Source organism: Protopterus annectens, chromosome 4.part1, assembly GCF_019279795.1.
Source record: "Protopterus annectens isolate FY-2018-M chromosome 4.part1, PAN1.0, whole genome shotgun sequence".
Taxonomy (NCBI): domain Eukaryota; kingdom Metazoa; phylum Chordata; order Ceratodontiformes; family Protopteridae; genus Protopterus; species Protopterus annectens.
In genome coordinates, this window is record NC_056734.1 from 968,577,106 (window position 1) to 968,589,533 (window position 12,428).

Here is a 12,428-nt window from a genome sequence, read left to right on the forward strand (position 1 = left end):
AGCATGTGCCTTACACAGACTGACTAAAGTCCCTGTCACTGTAGTCAGTATTGTATAGACTTCGTAGGGGAGACTTATGCCTAGCTTACAGAGCAATTTCTGTCCCAAACCTAATGAATTTGCGATACATGCATAAATTAATCTGGACTAGAGCTACCCATTCCAAAGAACTAAGTATGGCCTGCAACTTGAAAAGGACACACTGCAGGGTCAGTTTTGTCTCCCAGTGACTGCCAGATCTTTGGAATTGGCTGCCAATTCATATGAAGCAGAGTACCTCTATGACACTGTTTAAAAGGAACCTGGATGAGTGGATGGGGCACCATAAATTCTTAGCAGGGATAGCACCCACATGGTCAGTCATTACTAAAGACAGTCCTGGGTACTGACTAGAGTATCTGTGGTATTACATTGGGATGAAACAGCTAGGCTTGAAATTACCTCCGAGTCAATAGCCTAGTAACCTCCTATGATCCTAACTGAGAGAAGGTTAAGATAAGTTGCAGTTCAGTCCACTGAAGCTGTTTTAGAGATGAGCAGTGATGCGTTCTCTGTGGGGTATTTGCAGCAAGTTTTGCTGTTTTATTGTAGCATTGCTTGAGTAGGTGTGATTGGGACTTATGAAAATGAAGGACCAAATAGAGGGGTGCGGAGCAGGTAAGTCATGGCAATTGTTTTCCCAGTGTTTTCTGTATGGCACGACTTTTTCCTATAGAGGGCACCACGTTTTTGATGTTTTTTTTCAGATAAATGTCACATTTCAATGCTTTGCCAGTTATGATCCCTAGATATTTCAAAATGGTTACAAGTTCACTTTTTGCACACTTGAAAGAGGTTATGTTGGAAGATATTCTTCTGGTGACAGACGTGATTGGAGGTAAATAAAACTACTTTTGAATTTTGGGGGGCTTTCAGATAAACTGTGCATCAGGGAGCCAACTTTCAATAAATAGTATGAAGTCTTAGGTTATATGTTATAGTTTTTCAAGATTTTTGACAGAGAAGATTAGGTATGAGTCATCTGCATTGTGTTTAATGATAGCATGTTTACCTGCAGTGTGGCAGTTCTTTGTAAATACACTGAAAATAACCGAGCCCATGATAGACCCTTGGGAGGCAACTACTGCTACAGTTTAAAAGGATGAAATGTTTGTTTGCCATTTCATGGTCTGCTGTCTGCCAGTGAGACAGCTGTTAAACGAGGAGAGAGTTGGTGACATACAGTTGCACAGACCTTAGATAAGTCTAACAATACTGTAAATATGACACTGCCTTCATTTCTGCTTTGGTTGATACAGGTGGTGAAGCTAAAAAGAGCAGAGATAGCACTGTGATGTGGACAAAATCGATGATGTGTGGGTGATAAGAGTTTATTGTCAGACACAAAGTTAAGTAGTTGGGTTTGGATGATTTTTTTCTCTAGAAAGAGATGACAGAATGGAAATGGGTCAGTAAATGGAGAGATGTATGGAATTCACACCTTTATGCAGTGACATTATCTAAGACTTTTTCCAGATGTTTGGGACATAGCTTTCTTTAACTAAGCAGTCGGTTACTATGGAAACAGGCTAGGCTATACTATCATCTACAGGCTTGATGTATTCTTCTGGTAAGTTGTTTCTGGTAAAAGCAGTGGGTTTTAACTTGTGGAGAAGTCTTCTGATAAAGGAGGTAGGTATCGGCTGGAAACACACTATATTGGTTTTCTGAGCAGGTTCAGAGGATAGAGAAAGGTTAGTGGCTGTGTTGCTTTAGTAAACAGGCTACAACATTACCAAAGTTAGTTAAACTGACTGGTAATGCTTTTAGAGTGAGTACTTAGGGTTTTGGTTGAGTAGACTGACCTGGGTGAAAGAGATGATTGAGTGAACATTAACATAGTTTAGGTTTGAATCAAGCAGAGATTTGTAGGTTTGTATAATACGTTTTTGTATAATTTCATTCTGCTTTTGATGAGTTTTTCAACTTTTTATATCACAGTAGGTTAGCTTCAGTTTTGTTCATTTTCCAGTGGTACCAAGCTCTCCCTTTGCTACATTAATTGCTTTGTTTGTCTTAATAGCCATTTTACTCTTTTAGTTCTAGCAGGGACCAATTCATTTAAAATATTTAGAAAAATTGTGTTGAACAAGGATACTGCACCTAGTTGGACAGTCTGTAAAGAGCTCCAGTTGACGCATTTTACATTGGTGATTAGTGTGTCTATTTGGAAGGTGGGCGAGTTACATATGAAATTGTATTGATGGAACTTGTGGATAGTGATATGCTCACTGATAGCATAAGTGAGGAGCTGGTAATTTGAGGTGTTTGGGAGTAAGCCTTTTAAAATAATATTGCTTAGGGTTTTAGTCAGGCTCTGGATGGCCACGGTGGTGCAGCGGTTAGCGTTGCTGCCTCACAGCAAAAGTTTCTCCGGTTTGATTCTCTAATGTAATTTTCCCTAACTGGGAAAAGCCAAAAGAAGAAGAAGGGTTTTAGTTAGGATCCAGTCTACAGTGAGTGTTCCCTTATTGTTTTTGTTGTAAATAGTTGGTGTGAAGGCTAATTGATAGATGCCAGAAATGTTGATGGCATTGTTGGTGTTTATTGGTATAGTGTCCCAATATGTATTGAAATCACCTAGTAATAAGGTTTCATGCTTTTAATTTCTCCAAATCTTTTGAGTTTCTAATACCATGATGGGAATGGACCCCATTCCTAAGTCAAAGTATGATTAAAGTTCATGAAATTAGTATTGTTTCAATCTTTGATGTCAGTCGGAATTGCTCTTCGCAGGACCCCACAATGTGCCTAGTAATGCACTTCTGCAATTCATATGGAGTTACATGTATTGGTAAAATCTCTAAATATGATTGTAGATTCTTTTTTATAACACCCATTGCTCCTACTACTATTGCAAATGTCTGGGTATCTTTCTTCCGCATTGCTCTTGTTTCTGCCTGCAAATCCTGATATTTTATGGCTTTGTGTCTCTCTGTACACAAGACACTGTAGTCACTGGGTGTGGTGATTTCAGTGATCAATGCTACTTTTGTCTTCTTTTCATGGGCCACTACATCTGGTGTTCTAGCATCTATCTTTTGAACTGTTGGTAATGGATGATCCCATGTGATGTAGACTTCATTGTTTTCTATGATGCTTTGTGGCTCTTGTTTCCAGTGTTTTTCAGCCACTTCAGTACCATAATGTTTTCACAATCCACAGTGCAACAGTCTTGCCACATTATTATGCCTTTCAGTACACACTCCTTCTGCCACTAGTATGCCACAAAAAGCAATGAGGTGTGCAACCATTTGCAATTCTGTTTTACAAAACCTACATTTGTCTGTTTCTCCCACATGTTCAATGGACAATGTGTACGTAGCCCTCTGTCTTGGGCTGCCAATATTAACCTTTTGTCTCTTGGTTTGAATTAGTTTCTCCTTAACTATTCCTGCATTTGATCCTGATCAACATGAGGTTCTTCCAGACGTTTTCTATACTTGCAACTATATTTATGCATTTTCCACATTTCTTGCCTTCACATCTGGTCCTTCACCTTATATTCTCTCTTTTGTGTTTTTGGTACATTCAGTTGCTGCCTGATTTTTATGTACTTCTGGTTTAATTTCCATTCCTGTTTGATGCTGATATGTTTTTGCTAGACTAATTAGGGAAATCATCTTAGATTTATTAAAAAAACTAACTAAATACTAAACACTAAAAAACCTACAACTAGACCTTGCAGATGAATATTTCAACACCAAATTCCTTGACATCTTAGGTAAGTTTGCCCCCACCAGGAAAATATACCTTGGCTATGTAATGATGCCAAACTTCTAATTAAACAAAGGGACAGAGCCTGGTCACTATATCACACCACCAAAGATAAAAAAAGACATCTCCCTATATCAACAACTAAGAAACAAGTCATCAATGATAAAAAATTACTTTGTAAACTGCCAACAGAAGCACCAGCATAATCCCCATATGTTTTGACAAAACATCACCCACCTCTTCAATCCTGGGAAAATGTTTACCCCTTCTCCTTCCACATCTAATTCCTCTGAGCCCTTATCCTCAGAGTTCAACTCTTACTTTATCAACTCAATCACCTCCCTCCTAGACAACAAACGACATCTATCCCTCTCAGTCCCCATCCCTACTACTGAGAACACAAACTCTTTCTCCTGCTGTCCATCTACCCAATGAATTTCTAAAAGTAGCCACTCCTACCATTGCCTTCCCCATATCCATTCTAATCAATCAATCTATCTCAGAACAGTATGTGCCTCACCTCTGGAAGATTTCTAACATCTTACCCCTCCACAAAGGTGGCCCCTCTAGAGATAGTTTAAAGTACTGACCCATTGCCATCCTCTTTCCCATAACAAAAATTCCAGAAAAATGTATACACCAACAACTGATGTTCCATCTCACCACTAACAATCTACTATCCATTTCTCAGCATGGTTTCAGACCTAAACATAGTACAAACACAGGCCTAATAACCTTCTCTAAGATTGTTCATCAACTCAAAAATAAAGGCCAGCTAGTCTCTGCAATTTTCCTAGCTATGTCAAAAGCCTTTGACACCATATCTCACCAACTTCTACTCAACAAAATTGCAACTTATAATCTAAGTTCAACAGCCCTAACATGGTTACACAGTTATTTGTCTAACCGTAAACAATCTGCAAAATGGGAGAACAAACTCTTCCCTCTTCTACCAGTTACCAGTGGGGTACCCCAAGGTTACATACTTGGTCCCCCCTTTTTGCCTTATTTACCAACAACCTACATTCTGCCACCCAACTTGCCACCATCATCCAATATGCAGATGACTCCATTCTTGTGTGCTCAGCCTTTTCCATGCAAGAACTGCAAAAAGCTTTCCTAGATATTGAAAATTACCTCTCCAACCATCAACTCATATTAAATCCAAACAAAAATAATGTTTTTTGCTAACAATTCATCCAAGCACAGCTCTCTACCTCCCTATATTATTTCTTCTAATGGCACCTAAAAATGAGACTAAGCTCCTAGGAGTTACTATTGATGGCAGACTAAAATTTGACAAACACATCACACTATCAGTCAAGAAAGGACACAAAACCTGGTGCTCTATATAGGGCCAAACCATACCTCATAAACCAAGCCAGACTAGCCACAGCTAGATCTCACTTACTTTCCACCCTACTCTACTGCTTCCAAATCTATGCAAGACTGATATTAATCACCTAGAGTCCTGCTATAACAAGATAGTTAGGTTTTCTGCCAATCAACCCCATAAAACCCATCATTGTTCTGTTCTTCAATATCTTAACTGGCTGGAACTACCAAACCTGTTAAAACTAAACCAGATCTCTTAGATCTTCTGACAGACTAATGCTAAAAGTTACCCAGTCATGCAACTATCATGGTGACTCTTTACTCCCATAAAATAGCTAAAGACTGGAATGCTCTTCCTCAGTACATCCAAAATAATGCCAACATATCCTCATATAAAAAAAGCCTAAGTGTTTATCTCAATAGCAAATGGCTCTGCCCCTGTAATGACTAGTTTTGGTCTCTCCTATTATTTTCCATCTCTCTTTCTCTTAGCATTTGTATGCACAATAAGGCAACTAGTGCTTACAAATCCTTTTTTTCAGACGGACATATCTCTTTCTCTGGTAAAAGCTTGTACTCATCTATATTGTCATTAATGTGAGTCTTAATGACTATTGCCTTATATAGCTACATCCTACATGTTTTTATTACTGCCAGTATTTGTGTTTTATGATTACTTGTTCTAGCTTATGTACTTTAAACTTGTTGTAAATATTAACTAATTGTACTGTTCTGGAGAATTTCTTCCTGGGTCTCCGCTGAAAACGGGGTACTTGCCCAGTCGGACACTACCTGGTTAACAAATGTAAATACATAAATAAATAATTATTCTCATGTTTCAAAACTTTTACTACATTTGGGTCTTGTGAGGTCAGCAGATATGTGTGCAGTCCCATGATTGCAGATCTATACATGTAATCAATTTCAAGGAGGTCCATACCTGCTTCAGAACTGGGAATATATCATTTTGTTATACACCGATATTTATAAATCATTTGGTGAGCATGAAGCATCCTTCTTGTTTTCCTGGCTAAGCTATCCAACACGTTTTGGGGCCAGTCAATCACTCCAAAACTATAAGTTAGGACAGGAAGAGCAAATTGGTTATACCTTGGATTTTTTTCCTAGAAGTCAATGCTGTTTTCAGGATTAAGTCTTCTAAAGTATTCCTTACTAAGTTTTATTCACATTTATTCATGTTTTATTGTTGATCCTTCATCAATTCCCAAATATTTATACACTCACTCTTGCTCAAGTTCCTTTATATCACATTCCTGTCCCAGACTGATATTTTCTTGCTGCTGCAGTTTTTCTGCTTTAAATGTTATTTTTGCAGATTTATCAAGACCACATGACATTCTTATATCATCTGAAAAAGTTTTGACAACTTGCAGTTGTACTTTCACTTCCTCATCTGATGAGCTATACAGTTTTATATCACTGACAAACAGAAGATGAGAAGTCTTTACATTTTGTTGTTTTCTAAAAGCCAAATTATAACCATGGCCTAAAGCTGTTAAGTAGACAGTTTAATGGGTTAAGGGTAAGACAGAATAGCAGCGGTGACAGAAAGTCACCCTGGAATATCCTCCTTTGAATTTATATCCATGGAATAATAATTTGTTCTTCATCATGGCTTAATTGCAAGGTGGTCTGCCACTGTTTCATGGTCACTCTAATGAAGTTGATCAGTGTAGGGTGTATCTTACACATATTTATACATGAATGTGGGATATTATCAAATGCTTTTTTGTAGTCAATCCATGCCATACCTAGATTCTTCCCATTTTTACAGTTCTCCATTATGACTTTATTTAACAAGATATGATTTTGTTCCTTATGACTTTCTTTTATTGCCCTTTTGTTCTACTGCCATAATTGAGTTTTCTTCTAAATGACTATAAACTCTGGCAGCATCAATTCCAGTGTATAGCTTATATGTCGTTGGAAGGCAAGTTATTGGTCTATAGATTTTAGGGTAGCTTGCAGGTTCACTCTTAAGTAGAAGCATTGTTTTTCCTGTTGTTAGCCAGGTTGGTGTCTGTTCACGGTGCACATAGAAATAGTTCTTACTCATGGCTAAATCTTCGTGCAAAGATGTTAATACTTTTAACATTTTAATAAGGTTCCCTGAGGAATTGAAGATGAGAGCCAAGAACATAGTTCTTCATCTTTATCAGTATTATTACCGGGGAAATGTAAATTTCTGTTATGTTTATTGTTTTGTATGTATTGATTTTCAGCGAAGATATGATGTTTTTTTGCCCTTGCTGCTGTGCATCCTAGCTCGTAGCATTCTTACAACTGACCATCCTCTCCAACTGCTTATATAGAATACTGAAATAGCTTAGCTGGAAGTTTTTAACCTCCTGCATCTCGGTTTCCTCTGCATTTGGCCTGGAACAAAACCTCACCAATATAAAATATGAAAATAAAATAGAAAGGAATAAACCATCCTCGCCTACTGCTTATACGGAATACTGAAAAAGTTCAGGTGGAAGGTTTTAACCTCCTGCATCAAGGTTTCCCCTGCATTTGACCTGGAAAAAAGCCTTGCCAATATAAAATATTAAAATAAAAAAGAAGGAAACAAAGTATGTACAGTTCATGGCCACTTAATATTATATTACTGTGACTTTAAAATAGCTAGATTGGTTAAAGTTGTGCTTACTAGCTCCCTGCTAGGATTGCCAGCAGCCAAACCCTTACTCTGTTCTTTCTCAATTCCTGGCCCTACCCTGACCCTAACCTGATCTCTTGGGTTTCATGCCTGTTGGTTTCCATGTCTATCTCCTCCTCTGCATTTTTTAGGGACCTGTTACAGAACTTCGTCCTCACTCATTTTCAATTTCATAACTTTCCCTTTATTTTTCATGTGAAGTGTTTCTCACTTTTTGTAGCCTGTGTGCTACTCTCACTTTGAGGGTATCTTGCTGCTTCTACTCTGTTTTCCCTGCTTCTTTCTAGCCTCCTACTTTGACCCTCTCACTCCTTTGTTGCTCTAACTGATTAATGACTGATTGTCTATTTTCCTTGGTAACTCGGGATTCCAAAATAGCCCCACTCCTTTCGCCCTCTCTACGCTCTGGCTCACTTCACTTCCCCTAACCACCCCCATTCCTGCCCACCCCATATAATTTCCTTTATACTTATCCCCAGACACACCCAGACCATTACACCACACCCTTTCCTGTCATCCTGGCCACTCAGTGAATACCACATCCCTTCCTGTCATCTAGGCCACTCAATCTCCATCCCTCTCCTCACTTTCTCACTACTTTCCTAATATCCCCATATAACCCAATCCCTTTTTACTCTGTCTCTCTAACACCCCATAATTGCCCCAACCTTATTTTTACTTCCAATTCTTCCTAGCACATTACTAATTATCTCATTATCAACCAACTCCTCCCAATTACCAAAAGCCACCTCCCACCACCCCTATTACCCTATCACACTCCACTACCCTGTCAGCCCTCTTAACTGATCTACTACAATCCTCAGCACAGTATCCAATTACTCTGTCAACCCTCCCCTATATAAATAACAATGTACCCATTACCAGTCAAAGACATTCTAAGACATCATCCCTATGCAATCTCCATAACTACCCTACTTTTCCTCTCAACCTTAACCAGCTACCATGTCCCTCTCCATCTTCCCCACAACTTTACCCGCCCAGACAAACCTCATCCCTAGACTGTAATTCAGCCTCACTAAATTTTCTATTTACTCTACACCTCTTCCAACCCTCTCACCAACATAGATTGCCTCCAACAAGAAATAGATCCCACACCTATCTAAAGCATACTAAAATGATCATAAAACTCAACAAGCTCTACCAATCTTTACTAAAAAACTCATAAGTAGTGGAGACATACACCCCAACCCAGGTCCAGCCACAACAGTCACCCCAAACCCCAACTTAATTAACGCCCTACTCCATAGGCAAAAACCTCTCTGCTAATTCTCAACCTAATTTTGAGAAGTATTCTCAATAAGGTTCATGACCTACATGCCCTATTAGTTCTATACAAGCCAGACATTGTCCTACTGACCAAGACCTGGCTAAAGCCCGAAATCCACAATAATGAAATGACAGCTCCGGGGTATAGTATCTACCGGAAGGACACACTAAGAAAAAAGGGAGTGGGGTAGCCATAATGTATAAGAACAACGTTAACCCCGAACAACAAGAAATTACTCTCCCAGATAGCAAAAAATGGCTAACTCATTCTTGCCAAGTTTAAATTGAACCCCAAAAAACATATTATTATAGGAGGCTACATACCAACTGGAAACATTACAATTATGGAAAACCTACTAGAATGGGTCACAAACTCCCTACCTCAAGAAATTATCATATTAGGTGACTTTAACATAGATTGGCTCAAATGTTCGAGCCAAAATCCAGTTACCCACATTAACTTCCATGGATTTATCCAAGTCATTACATCTCCCACCAGAAACAATAAAAGAACCAAACACCAGTCCATACTGGACTGGATACTTACATCCCACCCATCACTTGCAGCCCAAGCTCCAAACAACATATCTGCTGAGAACCAAATCTCCTCCTATATGTCAAGTAACATAGGTTCATAGGTAGGCACTAGGCTATCAGCCCTGGGGCCTATACAAGCCCAGCCAAAAAGGTACCCTGGCTTTTGCCACCCAAGAAAACTATTTTCCTGTACCACTGTCGAGCAGAGCCACAGAGGTGATCCTCAGGGTGAATTTCCTATTTCCCATCCAATCATCAAGATTTTTCTTGAAGAGTGCTAATGAGGAGCTTTGTTTGATATAGAAAGGTAGTTTATTCCAGAGTATGGGAAGTCTCTGGGACATGAATCCATCCCTCTGGCATGTTCTGTTTATTGTGGTGACAAGGTTTAGGTCCTTAGAGCATGTAGCTCGGAGGGATTGGGATTTCTTTAAGTGGAGCATGTCCAACAGCTCTGGGTTTGACATAGCTTTGTATGTTAGGCAGAGATCGCTTCTGAGTAGGCAATATGCAATGGAGTAAAGCTGGAGGTTTTTGAGACGGTCTGCGTAGGGCATCTGTTTGAGGCTGGTAATCCTCTTTGTGAGGTATTTCTGCGGCCTTTCCAGTTGTTGTAGATGTCTTGTGAGGTACATACCAAAAGGGGCGTTGTACTCTATAATAGGTCTAATGAGTGGTGAGTAGAGGGGAACAATGACCTCTTTTTTTCTGGATGAGAAACCTTTTGTGATGAGGTGTGCCACGTAGAAGGATTTTCTGACTACTGTGGTGATGTGATTATCAAAGGAGAGACTACTGTCCGCCTGTGTCCCAAGGTCTCATCATACTTTCGGTGTTAAGTATACTACCACCTATGTTGTAGTTCATGGGTACAGAGTTTTTACCAAAGGGGATGACAATGCACTTTTTGGCATTGAGCTTGAGGCCATGGCTCTGACACCAGGCATCTGTCTCAGTGAGTCCCTTTTGTAGGATGTCCATATCGTTAGGAGTTTCGATTATGGCTCCTAGTTTGCAATCATCTGCAAACTTCATTAGCCAAAGACCTTCTGTGTTAGCCTGTACTTCAGAGAAGTAGATACCAAACAGGAGAGGTACCCTGTGGTACTCCACTTGTCACTATAACATATAAAGAAGTCAGAAACAAAAAGAAACTTTAACAATGACCTAAAAAGTTGCAACTGGACTCCGGTAAAATGGTTACCACTTGATAAGACAGTGCAACTCTTTAATTCAACCTTCCTTAACATACTGAACCAACATGCTTCCCCCTGAACCACTAGAATAAATGGCAGACATGCCCCCTGGTTAACTAAAGCCACCAAAACTATACCCAAAGAAAGGAACAAAGCATGGGAACAATTTCATAACAACAAAACCCAAATCGAAAAACAAAAATATTTAGAACTGCACAACAAAGCCAAGAAACTCATCAAAATAGACAAAATCACCTATTACCAAAATCTAGGTTCATAGGTTCATACTAGGTTATCTGCCCTAGGGCATTTATAAGCCTAGCCAGAGTGTGTTTGGCTTTCACCACCCATTTTAAATGAATTTTGCTATGCCCTTTTTTGAGGTTAGTATACTGTGTCTCTGTCTAACAGTGACACAGAAGTGATACCCGGGGTAAACCTACGATCTCCCATCCACTCATCAAGATTCCTCTTGAAGAGAGTCAATGAGGGACTCTGCCTAACCTGGACTGGGATTTTATTCCAGAGTGAAGGGAGCCTCTGGGTTATGAATCTGTCCCTCCAGCATGTCCTATTTATTTCAGTGCTGAGGTTCAAGTCTCTCAAGCGCGTAGCTCGATGGGATTTGGATTTTCTGAGGTGCAGCATGTCCATTAATTCCGGGTTGGACATGGCTTTATACGTCAGGCACAGATCGCCTCTGAGCAGGCAGTATGCCACTGAGTAGTGCTGGAGTTTCTTTAACCGGGCAGCATATGGCATCTGTTTGAGCCCTTTGATCCTCTTGGTGAGGTACTTTTGGGGTCTTTCCAGTTGCTGCAGGTGTCTGGTAAGGTACATCCCAAAAGGGGCACTGTACTCAATTATGGGCCTGATGAGGGATGAGTAAAGAGGCACGATGACCTCCCCTGATCTAGATGTGAATCCCTTCATGATTAGGTGGGCTACATAAAATGTTTTTCTAACCACTTTGGCCATGTGGTTGTCAAATGAGAGATTGCTATCAACTTGGATCCCCAGGTCCCTAATTACTTCTTCTGTACTTAATAGATTACCACCTATGTGGTAATTTGTGGGCACTTTGTTTTTGCCAAAGGGGATGACTATACACTTTTTGGCTTTTAGCTTGAGGCCATGGCTCTGGCACCAGTTGTCTGTTTCTAAGAAGCCCTTTTGTAGGATGCTTGTGTCGGCTGGAGAGTCGATTATGGCACCCAGTTTGCAGTCATCTGCGAACTTGGTCAGACACAGTCCTTCCGTGTTGGCCTGTACCTCCAAGAAATATATACCAAACAAGAGAGGTCCCAGGACTGAGCCTTGTGGGATGCCACTTGTAACTGGTTTGGAGTCTGACATGGCTCCAGCAATTCTAACCATGTGGGTTCTGTCCTTGAGACAGTTTGCAACCCATCTAGTGACATAGGGGTTTATATTTAAGCTGGTGAGCTTATCCATAATGCCCGAGTGGGGTATTGTATCAAAGGCTTTTGCGAGGTCCAGGTAGGCTGTGTGGACTACCTTCCCCTCGTCAATGGCCTTGGTGACTGTTTCAAAGAAATCGACCAGGTTTAAAAGGCAGGATCTGACCTTAACAAAGCCAAACTGGGTAGGATCCAGTGTCTGCAGGTCCCCAATAT